This window comes from Triticum dicoccoides, chromosome 7B (genome assembly GCF_002162155.2).
Source record: "Triticum dicoccoides isolate Atlit2015 ecotype Zavitan chromosome 7B, WEW_v2.0, whole genome shotgun sequence".
Taxonomy (NCBI): Eukaryota; Viridiplantae; Streptophyta; class Magnoliopsida; order Poales; family Poaceae; genus Triticum; species Triticum dicoccoides.
The window spans coordinates 515116094-515134452 of record NC_041393.1 but is presented as its reverse complement, the minus strand read 5'-3'; positions in this window follow the sequence as shown (position 1 = coordinate 515134452).

The window sequence follows — 18359 nt, the reverse complement described above, 5'->3', positions numbered from 1 at the left end:
TTCCAAACAACCACACACTATCTCCTCACCTTGCCTCCGTTGTCGAAGATGCATGTGTGATATGTTTGCATAAGACACGCACACTTTTTCTCCACTTTTATCATGTGTTGTCCATGTCTCTTTCACACACGCACACACACTTTTTTCACTCTCTCTCTCTCTCTCTCTCTCTCTCTCTCTCTCTCTCTCTCTCGTCAGGGACTCTGTCACGTCCATAAGCATATGGATGTTTTGAAAAGTCAAACCTCAGGAAAGTTTGACTAGGTATATGTGGAGAAAAACATTTACATCTGGAACGATCATTAGATTCATCACAACATGTACTTACTTCATACTATCATTTATCTTTGGTATTGCCGATATAAGTAATTTCTTTATAAACTTGGTCAAAGTTTCAAAAGTTTGACTTCAAAAAATGTTGTAACTACATTATCGAACGGAGGGAGTAGCTCTTTCTCTCTCTCTCTGCTATCTCTCACGGGCCTCCCCTCTCACTCGAACTCTCTATACCAACGGATTATACGCTCACTGTGTCAGTGTATAGCTCTGTATATTGTTTAGTTGACCGCTCAACCAATCCACATGATGTGTTGTCAGCTCGTGTTCTGTATCTTGGTGTGCTGGCCCATGTGGCAGTGGGTGAAAATAAGTAAACTAGAGGCCCATCTGACACACGGTGAAGGAAACAAAGTTGAAACCACTCAGGGTAGCACCCCGCACGCTAGTAAATTGAGGGCGCATTGAGGACAAACTTCTTGCGCGCGAAGGACGCGCTCGCGCAAAATTCACCACTGCACGGCGGCATGCACAGATGGACGCACTCGCGCACACCCAGCACACAACACACACCAGCACACGTGTACACCAGCGTCGCCGCCGATTGAGATGGACGGCGAGGCAGCCAACAAGCCGAGGCCGCTCGAGCCAAAATCGCATCCGGCGAGCCTGGACTTCATCAGCAGCCTCCCCGACGACATGCTGCTCGTCATCATCGGCCTCCTCCCCACCAAATCTGCCGTGCGAACCGCCCTGCTCTCCTGATGGTGGAGCCCCCTGTGGCGCTGCGTCCCCCTCAACCTCACTGTCGATAGCTGCATCTGCGACGGGGATTGCAAACGCATGGCCGCAGTCTCCAAGATCCTTTCATCGCACCCTGGGCCAGCCAGACGCCTTGACATCCGCATGTTCAGTACCAACTTCAAGGTCCAACCCAAGTTCGACGAGTGGTTCTTATCCCCCGCCCTAGATTAGCTCGAGGAGCTCAGCTTTGAAGCTGGACGATGTCGCTCTCTGCCGCCATCCGTGCTCCGCCTCACGCCAATGCTGCGCCGCACCAGCTTCAGCTCCTGCTATCTTCCGCAGATTAATGCCGCGCGTGCCCTTCTTCTCCCTCAACTCAAGCAGCTCGACCTCTTCAACGTTTTCATCTCGAAGAAGGCTATGGAGCACCTGCTCCGCAGCTATACTGCGCTCGAGTACCTTCATCTTGAGCAGATCCACGGGTTCATTAGCCTCCACATCGCCTCGACGAATCTCCGATGGATTTATGTATCTTGCTGGCCCCACAACAAGACATCAATTGGGAGGAGATCACTCCAGCTGTTCCATGTTATGGTAATTTAGAATGCGCCTTTCCTTGAGAGATTGCTTGTATCGGATCTAGAAGGTCCAACAAAAATCAGGGTCATTGATGCACCAAAATTGACAGCGTTGGTGTACTCGTCTACCAAATTCTCCGAACTCTTTATTGGATCCGTAATCGTTCAGGTACAGCATTCATCTTCTTCTCCGTCTTCTTGAAATTCACATTTTTAAATTTCTTCTTGATGTATTTACGGCCGTCTTCCAGAAAATGATTCCCACAAGCTTGACCCAGTCCATGCGCACAGTGAAGATCTTAGCACTAAAATCTATTGGCCCCAATCTGGATCAAGTTGTTGGATTCCTTACATGCTTTTCATGCACGGAGAAGCTACTCATCAAGGTGAAACTTCTTTCCTATTAGTAAACGGTAATCACAACATAGCTCAATTTTTTTGTAATTTTCCCAAATTATGATGACAAGTGTAGTGTTCAAACTACATCTACGCACTGCACCGAAAGAAATGTTTTTAGTATTTTTTCTCACGTGATCACCTGCATCATTTTTATGCTGTACTACTATAGTAGCCTAGGCTAGTCATAGTGGAAAGTAACTTAGACTACTCCAGTAACTCTATGTTTACCCTAAGGGCAAGTACTACCTCCGTCCTGGTTTACTCTTCCAATTTTGTAGTATCAAAATTTGACCATAGATTTAACTGAAAAAATGTTAATGCATGTCACTAAGAGCTATATCGTTGGATTCGTATTGGAACATAATTTCAAATGGTGTAATTTTTAGTGACATGCATTGGCATTTTCTTAGGTAAATCTATGTTCAAAATTTTATACTAAATACGAGGTAGTATTCCCTCCGTCCCAAAATTCTTGTCTTACTTTGTTTAGATACGGGTGTATCTAACACTAAAATGTAACTGGATACATCCGTATTTAGACAAATTTAAGACAAGAATTTTGGGACAGAGGGAGTACAAAAGTGGGCTATGTAGGCCAAAACATGTGCCAAATTCACTTGTGATGCATTTGGCATCGATGCCCCTCCATTGCTCACCTGGTGCCCCAATCTGGAGCACCTACTTTACTCTGGTGCCAAAATAACTCACGCAATGAAAAAAACTGCGTAGGAGAGAGAGGACTGAGGTAATAAAAAAACACTTGTTTGGGAGAGTGAGAGGCTGGTGTAGTTGGTTTGATTGATGTGTTTATACATTTGGGTCTGTGTGCACAGCGGTGCCAACTCTCTCACATCGCGAGAGCGGTGCCCAAATCTTTTGATTTGACATCGATGCGTATTATGTGGCATACTTTTGCGAAATATGGCATCGGCCTCATAGTGGAAGGCACCAAATGCCCAAGCTCTTCACGTCCTCCTAGTTAAATGAGAGGAAACAGAAACAGAGAGAGAGGGAGAGAGAGAGAGAGAGTGAAAAATATCACTAGCCAGCCAACCCTATCATATGAGCGAATGATATTGGTACCTCTTGATGACACGACAATCTTATGCAGCCAGCTGCTCTAATATGTTCTCTTCTTTTGCAGATAAAAAAAATACTCGAAAGTGAAAAATGTGCTGCACTATAACAATCTCATCGAATGCCTTGATCTCCATCTTACAGAAATTGATTTGATCGACTACCGAGGCAGCACATCTGAGATTAAATTGGCCAGGTTCTTTGTTCTGGAGCAAGTGTGGTCAAGGTAATGAGGTTTGGCGTTCTCTGGCGCAACAATGAATGGCGCGCTGATCACCGCAAGCGTCTAAGCCTAAATGACAAAGTCTCTGCAGAAGCTGAATTTGTTTTTTAAACATCAAGTGGCCAGAGACTCGAAAACTTATTTGCCCATTAGTGACTTGTCAGGGCGGTGGATTTTAGTTTGTACGATAACACTGCATCCACCTAAAGTAACGAAAGTTCTTACGTGAACTTCCTAGTAATTCCCTCTTCCTAGGTGCAGCATTACTCCTAACAATATAAGTTTGAAACTTGTAATATTGCCATGTCCTATTCCTGCGTTTTCAAAATCCTGCGAATCAAACAGGTCCTAAGTTGGTGATGATGTTGTGCCTCCCATGTTTCACTAGTAGCCGTCGGATCTAGATCTGACGCATACAAACCAAGCTTCTCCATTTTTGCAAAAAGATGCCCGCACTTGTTCCCTATTTACAAACAACTCCTTGTCTCTCACAATTAGCCTTATCTCCTCCCCACCACATCTAGAAGGCCGTGGAAAAATTTGGCGCGATGGCCGCTGCCGGAGCAGTCCACCCCCAATCTTGGTGTTCCGTGCAATGCGCGGGCATCTACGCACGGGAAATTATGTCAAACAGGGCTAGTTGTAAGCAGGCTAGCTCTACAGCCATGATGATAGTGACTGCAGACGGTGAGGCTGACTATGGTATGCGAACACGGCGCCTATACTCAGGTGTAATCTCCGGCGCAGGGTCTTGTCACTTCACTGTGAGGAGTAGCACGTAATAATTTGACCAACGGGTAGTACAGTGCTAGTACTCCTAGGAGTACTACTACTAGTACTAGTAGCACCACCGTCTGGATTTAGGAGTACTACCACATCCATCTGGATTTTAGTATTTGACTAGCAATATCTAGTAATGCATGTCACAAAATATGTACTACTCCCTCTGTAAATAAATACATGGTGTTTTATTCCTATTGGCGAGAGAACTTAATGTTTTCTTGCTAACTAGAGTCTTAATAGGATTACATGCAATGAACTAAACACTGCATGTCATGTTTGGTAGTCTCGAGTCATTGAAAGCATGCACGGCCCACATCTCTCATTGGTTGATATGTCACGAAATAAGAAACAAGGAGGGAGTTAATGCCCCGTGCCTAAGTGTTTTGGGATTATTTGGTGTTCGTAATGTGACTTACACAACATTTTTGTTTACATGCATTAACATTTTATTAGTTAAATCAAAGGTCAAAACTTGGCGCAAAATGCAAAGGGGACCAATAAACCAGTAAACATCAAACTTCTCTCGTTTGGCCCCAACTAGAGGTCCGGTGAGATGACTATACTGCACCGGCACGGAGGGGGGCGCAGCTTCATTGACTTATGACAAGTGCCTTTGGGTGAATGACACATGGGCCCAGGGGGTGGCAGGCCCACCTATCACACAGCTAACGGCAGGTGCAGTAGAGGGCCGAGGAGTAGTACGAAATCCTACGCACCTACGCACGCTAACCAAGGGTAAGAGTGATCACTCGAATCGCAAGATCAGTTGACTAGTAGAAGCTAAGCTAGACCCATGGAGGCGATGAGCGCGAGCATCAGCCGGCTGTGCCAGATGGTCCACGACGCCGGCCTGCGGCCCGACAATGAGGAACGTCTCCAGGTAGTATTGCTTGAGGCCGGCAAGGCGAGGGGCCGCTTGGACGACAACTTCGTCTCCTTGTTCGACGAGGTCCTCATCGATTTCCTCGACAAGTTCACCGTCATCAAGAAGCTCGCGGACGACTTTGACGTAAGCCTTCAGCCGACGCGCCCAAGCTCTGCGATGCCTGCCACCCTTAACGTCCACTATGGTGACAACCTCTTCGACGCACTGGTGGCCCTGCGACTGCCCGCCGTCGCGCCGGAGAATGTCCACCTTGAGGTCGCGCTCGCCGCGCAGCGCCTGGCGCAGCAAGACACCATGGACATAATCGCCCATGTCTACGCGCATGCAAGAGGAGGACGATAGGACGCTGGCCTTCTTGGACCGCATGGCAACCTTGGACGCACTATCCAGAAGCACGTTGAGCTCGCCGCCAACGCCGCTGCTCCTCACACGTTGGTTGGTGACCCGGTGCACTAGGGCGTGAGGATGTCGTTGATGGATCCGTATGTATTTTTATCTTTTCGTCAAATCCATGTAGTAGTATATGATACTACAGTAATTATCTTACCTTTCGCATCAACTTCATAATTTTCATACGTACTCCATGCATGAACGGCGCCAGAACCAAACTTCTCATTACTCTAGGCAAAATCGTTATTTTCTATCTATCAATCGCGCCATGGAGCAGAACCAAATTTTACAAGTTACGAGTTCAAAAGGAAAAGCCTGCCGTGTTCGCATCGCACCCCCACACGGTTGGTCCGGCACGCCGCTCAAGCGGGAATGCATGCGGTGTTGCATTTTCACTTACAAGTGGGACCGTAGTTGAGCAAACTGACTATCGGCAAACCCCCACCCCGCCCACCACGCGATGGCTGAGAAAATAGGAGGGAGAAGAGATGGCTGTAGCACGGACTCCAAGAAAATTAGTGTCGGATGGGACTCGTGTGGGTGGCGTGTGCCGTAGTGCTAGACATGAATGCTAGTTATGCCCATGCCACCCCACTATATCGAGCCTATATCGAGGTACAGTACGTAGAACAAATTTCCTGCAGTCCATGCTCAGCACCCCTCTATCTCTCTTCTCAGCCAGCCAGCGGACGCGTGGAGCCCATCATCTGTTTGCTCACATGCGGTCCCACATGTCAGTGAAAACGCAAGCGGACCCACTGAACCTACACATCTTTCACCTCGACGTGCTGGTGATGAAAAACAAATCCAAGAAAGATCTTCGGTGGCCGCTTTTGGAGTTACTCAAGAGTAGTAAGATTCTATTTACAGTTTAACCCAAGATGCACATCTCGTGGCTTCAACTTATCAACTACCACTCTATTTTCTTTCATGACACGACTTGGATGCTGGATGTCCCACATGTCGGCAAAAGGAGGAAGAACCCGACCAAATCTTCGGTTGTGCTCTCGGATTAGACTAGTTGTGCTAACTTAAAAATTTTATTATGTACTCCCTCCGTTCCAAAATACTTGACATCCATTTGTCCAAAAATGGATGTGCCTATATACTAAAACATGTATAGATACATATATATTTTGAAAAATAGAAGGCATGTATTGTGCAACGGAGGGAGTAGAATGGATGCAAGTTTTTATATTGGGAAGAAGAGTACATCCATATATTGATAGAGCGCAATTTAGTAGATGTTCGATCACTTTTAGCTAGCACAGAGGCTATAGATGAGATTAGTGCACTTGTTGATACTCCTACTTGGTATGCGTGTTGCTGCTTAGACGCAGAGAAAAACGGACTGGAGGGAGTACTAGAATAGAGGCTAGACATGAGACTAGATGCGAGGAAGCAACATCTACTTCTTTACACTCGAAGAAGAAAGAAGCATGCAAGATCGAGCCTCCGCAGATCAACAATGAATGCATCGAGTAGGCACTAATCCAACTTACAGGAGTAGTAAAATGTATTCTTGTGGTTCTTGTTTTCTTTGGTCTTGCTTTTCTAGTCAAAATTATCGTTGGAGTTTGTGCAAAACGGAGGTCCGTTTGGGGTCGTGCGTTGCAGTTGGCCTTACAAGTGGGACCATAGTTAAGGAAACCGACTATCGGCAAACCCCCACCTCGCCCGCCGCGCGATGGCTGAGTTAGAGAAATGATGAGGTTGAAGAGATTACTCTAGCACAGACTCCAAGAAATATGATGTCAGATGGAAGTCGTGCTGGTGGCGTGTGTCATACTCCTGGACGTGAATGCTTGTTCTGGTCCATGCCACCCTACTACTCCTACTAGTTAGTTATATATAGTACTACTAGTATCGAGGATTTGAGGTGCTGGTTATGTAGTACAGTATGGCTACAGTAAAAACACCCACACGACGCGCAAAGCATGTGAAGCTAGTACAAATAGTGTACTACTATTGTTGATTGGCCCCATCTGATAACCTGTTGCAATGCACGTACAATTATGTATTCGGAAAATATATTTTTTGCCTCGTCGCACCACTCACTCACAGAAGCAACTCGAAAGCCATTCATAAATTTAGTAAGTTTATCACAGGCATATCATTTTATTACATACAATAGGTCATCAACCCACATCGACAACGAGGATACATTATAAATACTAAAGTTTTCACCACACAACAAATAACAAGAAATGAAATGAACTTCAACTCAACCATTCCTCGGCATTGGAAACGCTTGCTTTGAACCACAAGTGATTCTCTGGGACGGGCCATCCATTGTCGATCTAGAGACCAATGCAGGACTAATCATCCAAGCTGAAGCGGCCTACTATATCAGTACCAGGGTAGGGAACCACCCAAATGTCCGAGGTATGGACACCGTTGCTTCCCATAAATGGTAGTAACGTTGTGTCAACAACAGTTGGATCGCCTTTCACCATCATTGGATAGTTTTGTCCAAGGAAGAGCGAGTTTTCTCCAAGACTATCAATTCTGTACCAGGGAGAAGGAGTTGGCGCTAGCATACTAGTATCCATCTCGAATACCATGCACCAGGTGTTGGAATAGGTCCGGAGAGTGCGACCATGGGAGATTACACCTGCTTCCTTAGCAGTAACATCATCACTGGGCTGTATACACACGAGAAGAGGTGATCCATTGGAATTAGTTGCTAGGCACCAAATAGTATATGGGCGCTGCTCGTCATCATGCTCGTGATCATTACCATCATCATCTCCCCCTTGGTTATAAAAATCTTCAAGTATAGGTGGTGGAATGTTCACAGGACCTTGGAAACACAAGAAGAAGGTTAATTAGTATGTCTGGCCATAGTGGGGGTAACATAAGTAGTATCATGCACTTGGGACTCGCAAACATGCTTATGTGGCAGGCAATTAAGGAAGAGAGAGATGGTTATAGTAACATAGGTAGATACCGTAACATAATAAATGTGATGCTACTATGTGTCATGCATGGCAATAAATGAGACCACCTATGATACTAATCTAAGATACTATGCACTATAGAGGTAGTAACATAAACTAGTAACGTATGCATGTTACTAGTCTAAGTTACTCCCCACTATGACCAGCCTTGCTAACCCGCATGCATGTGGATGAAACAATTATAATTACGGTGGAAGAAAAATGTACCGAAACAACGAGGATGCCATGCAAAAACAGTGCCACGAGTGGTGGCAGCAATCACAAGGCCCTCATATTGAATTGCATCACAGTACTCATCCGTGTATAGAAACTGATTTTTGAGCAATATCCATCCAGTCAAACCACTGACGACGGCAACAAGCTTGTCGAAGATAGCAACAACTTCATAGTTGTTATAATTCCAAGAGAGGTTGGGTACTCGAGAAATTGCTATCTTCCGTAGAAGACAGTCACCATGATTGTATTTTAACGTGCGTACAATACCGGTGTGCTCAACCTCTGGGCAGTCTGCTGAGATTTTTGGAAGTGGAACCCGGTCACGAGTGTACACATTCACAAGTTCCCACTCGCAGTTGGACCCAATGTAAACAACCCAATCTCCATTTGCGCCTGCCCAAGCCTTGCCCTCAAGCGATGGCATCTTAACATCATACGTATCATTATCAAGCGGCATCAACTTGCACATGGCGAGGCCTCTGTCATGGCGGCACCAGTCATCAGGGTCACGGCGAAGAAGATAGGGGAGATCAAACCACTCCTTGACTCTTGGGTTCCTTGTAATGATGTTATTAGTTGAGTCGAGAATGGTCTTGAACGAACCTACCATGCTAGCCGAGGTGATGACGTCGCACCGATCAATGAGTTCCTCCACCACGTCATCTTTCAGAACGGGGCAAGAATAACGGGGTCGTTTCCGTCCTGTTCCCTCCATGGAGAAGACGATCGAACAATGGCAGAAGAAAGGGTGAAGGGCTGAAGGAAAATGGAGGAGGGAGAGGAAGAGCGTGCGACAGCAGTTCCAAATCGAGAGGGAAAGGCGAAGAGTCGGTGGATGGTTGCCAGTTTGCCACGGTTCACGAAGGGGCGCCCCGGCCTACACGTCGGTTCGGAAATACTCCTACTACTCGCCGTCGTCTCACTGATATGTGGAACGGGACCACATGTCAACGAGACATGGTGTGTAATTTCTCGTGCAAAATCTGATCTGGCCGCGTTGGCCCGAGGTGCCGCATTAGTTATCGGCCTTTATTTTTTTATTGGCGCGCCGTTCAGTTTTGAAGCACGACTAACTGGTACTATACGCAGAGAAAATATAAACTACTCTACCACTACTCCACCTCCAGTACTAGTAGTATAAAGAAGATATATAGGCTGGAGCTTCAGCGCTTTCTTGCCAAGGGCTGCCCACTTGCTTCTCACACTACCACCCTCTCTCGAGATCTAAAAAAGACAGCCCCTCTCTCCCTCCTCACCGGTGGTCACAGATCCGCCGAGGAAGAAAAGGACGTGCAGCGTTGACGCACTCGTCGTCGGCGAGCGAGGTCACACATTGACGACAAGGCCGTCCTCTCAGACCTAGCGCCCGCGCGGGATCGTTGCCGTAGTGTGTGCGGAGGACGACGACCACGAGCGAAGCCACTTCCCACCGACCCTCAGGTATGCTACCTCTTTTCGAACCATACCCTTGTTCTATTGCCCCATCTGGCACGTCGTTGCATGTGGATCTTTTTCCACTCCACCATCTTCCCAATTTGCTATCCTCTGCTCTGCTGGCCACGCAGACGAAAACCATAATTTGCACTATTAAAGGAAACCCTACTTCATGCAGACTAATGCATGTCTGGGTTAAATAAGGAAAGGAAGGGAGACTGTACTGTCCAAGAGATTAGGCATCGAACCCGCATCTAGGTTGAAAAGGGGAAAATCAGTAGCTAAGGAACGAGTCTCGTGTCTCTTGGTTGAAGAAGGGTAGAAAGGCATGACAACGCAATAGAGAATGACCAGGTCGATCGGTTTGTTGTCCTCACATAGGAAAAAGGTGGCTAAAGAGAACAAAACTGGGACGTAATCCACATGTGCTGCCTGGATATTTGTTGCTCTGGGCAACCATACCTCCCTCACCACTCTGCGTTCGTGGAGGTACATCGTACTGGTGCGCCCACTGTCCGAATGGGCCTCCCATGCTCTTATTGCCAATTTTTTTTGCTGTTAGTATAACGCCAGCAGTCAAGTCAAGCAATGCTACTGCTAAAGTGAAGCCACATTTAACTAATGCCGCTCTGAGTCTAATGCCACCGATAAATTTAAGCAATGCCATTTAATGTCACTGGATTATTTCAGGGTTAGCTGTTGATTGTGGATGTATTAAAGATTTTTCAGTTAAGGCATTATAATGTTGTTGCACAACCAGTATACCAACGATGAAACTTGTTACTACCTTCAGATTTTTGCACTGTTAATGCTTATAGATTACATACCTCACTCTCATGAGATAAGTTAATTTTTTTGTACAGTGTCACCAAAATGCCAAGGGCTTATGTCATTTTATTTTGGTTACACTGCACAAACAATTATGAAGGGAAGAGGAAAGGTCAAGAGTGGGCACTTCCTCCTCCGGCTGTTCTCTTGATTCGTTCAATCAAGTTTTTATGTTTGATCGATTATCAAGATTGGGATAGCAATTTTTAAGGTCCCCCCGAGTTTGAAATGATATTTACCTTGGAGGTACATGGTTTGCAATTTTTTATACTGTCATTACTTAATAATGCTAGTTACCTTCAGACTTTTGTATTTGGTTTAATGCTCATGCACAGCTAGTATACCAATGCTGAAACTTGTTACCTTTACATTTTGTATTGTTAATTCTTATAGAAACCTTCCAATGCTAGAGTTTATTGAAATCTGTTCAGTAAAACCATTGTACTGTACCCTATAATAAACTAACTACTCTACTGTTGCACTAGCCACTAGAGTAGTGTATATTTGTAGTATGCGAATGGTGTTGCATTAGCATATGGACATAAATAAAGTGTGGCAAGCTTTCCCAGATATGTGCTCAAGAAAACTACTAACTGTTTTTCTAAATACTAGACGTTTGGGTACTTTAAATTGAACCGCGGAAACGTCTTATATTAAGGAACAGAGGGTGTAGAGTTCACTCAAATTATCCCAGTAAAGCTAGTCACACCTTTGTTAAAATTAATGTTCATTATGTTATCGGAGGAGGTCTGTATGTTTGTCTCTAATGCCTATCTACTACACACCCGACATCATGATGTAATGTTAAGTCATTTCCTTTTGTACAGTGTAACTAAATTCTCAAGGCGGTGATGGCATTTTATTTTAGTAGAACTGCACAAAATTTGCTTAAAAGAAGAGGAAAGGTCAGGAATGGCTCAGTTTTTCAGAAAAAAACTATGTATGGCTTCCTAACATCAGCCGTTGTTGCTTTATTTATTCCTTCAAACAGGTTGTTAGAAACAGTCTTGCTACCTTTTCCCATTAAGAAATTGGAATGCTTATATTTGTGAGTCTATGCTTCAACTAGTGCCACTTTTATAGTAATCACACTTTCAATATCTATGCAAACAGGGATGCTCGATTTTAGTGGAGCTGCACAAAACGTCCAAATGGTTCAACATTAGGAGCATGTTTTTTCCAAACCTTTATATCCAATTGGTGGCACTATGAGCTGTTCATTACGAAGGTAGATGGTTTGCTACTATCTTGCTACTCTTTTTGTACTGTCATTAGATAGTAATACTGGTGGTTTGCACGTTAATTTATTGGCAGGGTGGACCTACATTGGAGGTGCAGGACAGGATTCAATGATTGGATGCTCAATTTCGGTTGTATCGATTTCACCTCTTCCATCACTACGAACATGGTGTGGTATATGTTTACTAGCTGCTTGATATTTGTGCAGACAGAGATGTCTGCCCGTTGCTATTTGGCAAACAAACAAAGTGTCCGCAATTTTGGTTGAACTGCACCAGAGAATAGTATAGTCACTGCATGCAGTGCCATTTGGAAATAGACACAAAGATTGGATAGTCACTTCATGGACTGCAGAAAAGTAGTACTGTACTATTTACTGGCCAACAGTTGGTGCTTCATTGCTTTGGTATTATTATACAATGGGCATCATTTTCCCTAAGTTAAAGTTTGTATTCCGAAAATAGCCTCGTGGTGTGATCGAGAGAAGACCAAATCATATTGCAGTGGATGTTCCTCCATCATGTGTGGTTCATTCTCATGGTTCCAGCTGTTGGTGAAATCACTTACGTTTGCAAGAGGAATTGTAGACTTCACAAACAAATTTGTCTTTCAGTCTGTACTGAATGTTGGCCAAGAGAAGCATCCGTGTTAGTAGGAAGAACATATGTTTTTTTCTAGATCTTTGCTTTTGGAGCTACATATTTGAATATGATCTGTGAATCATTGAGATGCATCAACATGTTGATCTTATGTATGGGAATCATACTAGTTAGTTTTAGTTGCGACGCAAGATCCGAACTGGCTGATCTTTGCTTTTGGAGCTACATATTTGTATATGATCTGTGAATCATTGAGATGCATTAACAGTTACTTATTTTTGTTTGCTCAGTGTTTACAAGGTACTGATCGATCACTAGCTAGCCTACAAATGCGCACCTGGCAGTTTTATTTGCAACGCAAGATGCGAAGTGGCAGTTTTTTGAATAAAAATGCCTACCTCTGAAGAAACTGGCAAGCTACACTATCGATCCTACACGGATAAAAATGCCTACCTCTGAAGAAACTGACAAGCTACACTATTGATCCTACACGGATAAATAGCATATAACGCACGTACTACCTCCTTTCCGGTTTGCCGGGCTCAATTCAAGAAACGACCTACTCGATCCTAGTACCTCCTTTCCGGTTTGCAGGGCTTAATTCAAACCTCTCACCAACCAAGGTACTCCCTCCGTCCGGGTTTATTACTCTCGTGAGCAAAGCAGCAAGACCAAGGCATGGCAATAATTAACGGCATGCAGAAGTTTAAGCCTAATTAATTCCAGCAATTTAAGTGGCTGCATGCGTGCCCTCGGCTGCGAGTCGTTGCATGCTGCTTCGCATACTACCTGTGAGCGATTCTGAGTGCCTGCATGCAGCCGACCGCACTTAAGGCAGCTAACTGATGTGAAAATGATACACTTTAATTGTTGCGGGCTTTTTAAATCCGTGAAATCATTATTGACAAGGAGGGAGATGATTCGAGTGCACTCGTTTGACCGCCATGCCGGCGTGCAAACCAGACGGGACAGGATGGCATAGTCATAATTTCAGTTTCCCTAGTTTTCCATGGCAAGCTGGCGCGCTAAGACATTATGCATTGAATTTCGATGACCATCGCGCTACCTTCCCCCTATAAGTACTGTTTCCCGGCATTCTCCAGTGCCACTGTGACCCAACTCGCCATATCCTCATAAGCTCCCACCAGCCCAACGTCGCTCGCCACGTCCGCCATGCCCCCGCCCGTCCGCGGTAGGCGACGCCGGAGGCGGTCACCGCTGGAACTAGTGTTCGGTTTTTCACCGGAAGGCAGACGGAGGGAGGAGCATTCTATCTGTCTTTAGATGACAATGCGCAGATCGAGGAGTTGTTGGAGCGCGACCACATGGTGGAGGAGCAGGAGTTGTTGGAGCGCGACCGCCTGGCGGAGGAGCAGCGTAACACCGATTTGTGCCGCCAGCGGGACATGGAGCAGCAGCGCACCGACACTCTAAGTCGCGAGCAGAGCGCCCGCAACTGGGCCGACTACGTGGAGGCCGGCGCCCGGCAAATAGCCCTGGAGGCTGTCGGGCATGCACGCGTTCGCGACGCCGATTTTTACTACCAGCTCATCAAGTGGGTTTCCCGCTTGGAAGCCAAAGCTTCGGTGGACCACTCCGGCATGGAAAGGGCCAACGCGCGCGAGCAACGCGCCCTATCGCACCTCTGGCAAGTCCGAGGCGAGGCGCAGGACGCCGGTGCCGTCGCTTAGCGTGTACCGCCGGCATCGTCTAGTTAGCTAAGAGTAAGTTAGTACTTGTCTAGTGGGAGTAGATAGTTAACTTGGCTATGATGGTTGTCAACATGGAAGTTCAGTACTCTATATGTGGATCAGACATGTTACTTTTCTCTTAATGTTGAACTTTCCGTTTGAACGTATGGAATGGGCTGTTATTTTTTTAAATGGGTTGTATTTGTCCTCCACGAGTTTAGAGGCTGACTTGTCGGCCTAGCAAGTTGACGCGTACACAATCAGGAGATGATTGTATGTGGAGAGGATGACAGCAGGGACCCGCCAAGGTCATGGCAGTACGCAAGCAAGTACCTCCTTATTTCAAGCCAATAAAAAATGGCTCCTCCTAGTGGAGGATTTCTGACATCTGGGTCCCATGCCATTGTCAACGTAGTCAATAAACGAGAGAATTGCACAACGAGCGGCTGACACCAGGGACCCAGCAGCTCGCCCGGTTATTTTTGTTTTGGGTTAATTTGATAAATGCCTCTGACAAATGCCACTGCAATTTCCAAACTTTGAAAAATGCCATTTCATGCCATTTCTAGTGGCATTTTTTGAAGTCTGGAGTGTTGTTTTCAAAATTTGCAAACTGCAGTGGCATTTTTCAAAGTTTGCAAAAATTGCAGTGGCATTTTTCAAAGTTTGGAAATTGCAGTGGCATTTTTATGAATCGCCATAATTGGAGTAGCATTTATCTAATATGTTTTTGATACGGAAGCAGGGTGTCAACTGGGCTGTGCGGGGCACTCTAGCCTGTCTAGACAGCCTTTTCTTTTATGTTTACCACAGACTAGCCCCGTAGTTTTTTTTTCTTTTTGAAAATGGCTAGCCCAGTTTTTTTGTGATTTGTCAAGTAACTCACTTTATCAGGCCTGTTGGGCTAGACGAGGAGAGCTTCATTCGGCTGGCCGAGAAAATGGCCTATCAGTAATGAGAAATGGGCTATACATTTTTAAAACACATCAAACCGACAAATAGTTTCAAATATCTTTTTTTCATTTTGAGATTTTAAATTGCATTGATTTTTATGCGTGGACAATTTATTGGATTTTATATTGATATACATTTATTTTTAAAATCAATCTGAATGTGACTCAAAATTTCAGGATTAAAAACAGTTCAGACTGCACCGACATATGCAAAATTTCGTATAATTTTTAAACCGTGGCCACAATATGGGCTGTAATGCTAACAAAAAGAATATGGGCTCCAAAAAAACCCGTAAGAATTAGCAAATGGGTTGTAAACTATTTGAAATAATGGCAGATGGGCTATATGCTGTTTTCTACAGATTTGAGGCTTTCCACAGATGGCCTGTATACTGTTGGATGTCCATCCAATGGCCGTCGTGCTTCTTCAATCTCTGCTCTTCCTGCTCCAGCCGCTCAAACAAGCACCGGCGGGACTGCCTGCTCCCTCCTCCCCGCGGCCGGCTGTGCTGCCGCGCAGGCCTCACCGCCCCACTGTACTCCCATCGCTGGCCTAGCTATCCCTCTACTCACCCTCAGTCCCACACATGCTGTTATTCTCCGGCGACGGCAGATGAACCAGTAAACCCTCGTACTCCTCCGCATGGGAAATAACTGCCGAGTATTCCCTGGCTCCGTGTCGTTCCCTTCCTAGGCCTTGTCGTCATCCAGTGCCCTGGTCCTCTCGGTGCGGCCTGGTCAACGTGGTCAATGAACGACATCCATCGGAAGTGGACTGTACGTGGAGAGGCTGATAGCTGGGTCCACTGCCGCACGCAAGGAAATGCATCCTTATTACACGCAAAATAATGATTCCTCCACCTAACATCTGGGACCCACCGAAAGGGCCTCTATATTTCGCGAAAAAAACATTACCGCCGCTAACAGCTCGGACCCACCAGCTATATCTTCGCACGCAAGGAATGCCTCCTTATTACGCCCAAAAAAAGAATACTCCCCCTGCTAGTTGGGACCCAGTATAGTGGGCCTACTAAGTTGACGGGGATGAAGGGCTTTGTCAACTTAGTCAATATGCATGATTCTAGCTCGACTGACCGCACGATGTCCATCCAACGGCCGTAGTGCTTCTTCAACCTCTGGTCTTATTGCTCCAGCCGCCCAAAGCAGCGTCGGTCGTGCCGCCTTCTCCTGCCTCCCATGGCCGGCTGTGCTGCCGTGGAGGCCTCACCGTCCCCATACTACTCCCACCGCTGGCCAGGCCATCCCTCCACTCCACTCACCCACACCCTTGTTATTCTGCAGCGACGGCAGCGCAGCCGAACCAGTGAACCCTCGTACTCCCCTCCGCGTGGGCATCCACTGCTGCGTCTTCCCCGGCCCCGCGCCGTCCCCTTCCTAGGCCTCGCCGCCGTCCATCGCCGTGGTGCTCTCGGCGTGGCATGGTCAATGTGGTCAACAACCGAATTCCATCGGAAGAATACTATACGTGGAGAGGCTGACAGCTGGGTCCACGACAGCCGCAAGGAAGTGCCTCCTTATTACGCGGAAAATAATTATTCCTCCACCTGACAGCAGGGACCCACCGGATGGTCCACCAGTATTTCGCGAAAAAAACGTTTGCCCCTGACTACTGGGACCCACCGGACGGGCCACCGTATTTCATGAAAAAACGTTCCCCCTGCTGTCAGCTTAGACCCACCGGAAGTGCCTCCTTATTACGCATAAAAAATGAATACCCCCCAGCTAGCTGGGACCCACCTTGGTGGGAGGCCGACTTGTGGGCCTACTAAGTTGACTGGGACGGAGGGCTTTGTCATCTTAGTCAATATAAACGATTCTAGCTCTAGTGACCACACGATGTCCATCCAACGGCCGTAGTGCTTCTTCAACCTTTGGTCTGCTTGCTCCAGCCGACCAAAGCAGCGCTGGTCGTGCCGCATGCTCCTGCCTCCCATGGCCAGATGTGCTGCCGCGGAGGCCTCATCGCCCCCTACTATTCCCACCACTGGCCAGGCCCTGCGGCGACGGCAGCCTCACACCACAGCCGAACCAGTGAACCCTCGTACTCCTCTTGGCGCGGGCTTCCACTACCGCATCTTCCCCGGCTCCCTGTCGTCCCCTTCCTAGGCCTTGCCGTCGTCCACCGCCCTGGTGCTCTCGGCGCGGCATGGTCAACATGGTCAAGGAACGATTTCCATCAGACGTGGACTGTATGTGGAGAGGCTGACAGCTGGGTCCATGGCCGCAACAAGGAAGTGCCTCCTTATTACGTGGAAAATAATTATTCCTCCACGTGACAATGGGGACCCACCAGACGGACCACCGTATTTCGCGAAAAAAACCCCCGTGATTGCTGGGACCCACCAGCTACACCTTCGCACGCAAGGAAGTGCGTCCGGGCAAAAAAAAACGATTTGCCCCTCTAACTGCTGGGACCCACCAGCTACATTTTCGCACGCAAGGAAGTGCCTGACAGTCGGGACCCACCTGGTCGAAGCGTACGTAGCATTGTCATTCTGGTCGTGAACGTGTACGTACATACTGGTCATTGTAGAGGCACGCACATGTCGTAGTAGAGGCGCGCACGTAGCATGTACATGTACATACAACGGTCAGGGTGCAAGAAAGAAAATACGGCCACGTATGTGTACATACGGGCGAGGTATCAAACGCCTAGTCGCGAATACGTACGGCGAGGTCTCGTGTTCATGGGGAGGCAATAGAATGCGTCGTGTTCATGGGGAGGCAACGGAATGCGTCGTGTTCATCAGGAGGCAACGGAATGCGTCGTGTTCATCGGGAGGCAATGGAACGCGTGGGAGCCAACCGGCTTGGACGGAACAAGCAATGGAAACGAGGCCTGGCATACCGCACAACCGAGGAAACAGACCTCCTACGGTCAAAACGGGGGTCATGTTGATCGGGAGGGGTGTGGCGTACGGCAAAACGGAGGAAACGGACCTCCTACGGTCGAAACGGGGGTCCTGTTGATCGGGAGGGGTGTGGCGTACTGCAAAACAGACGAAACGGACTTGTGTTGGAGCACTACGGTCGAAACGGGGGTCCTGTTGATCGGGAGGGGT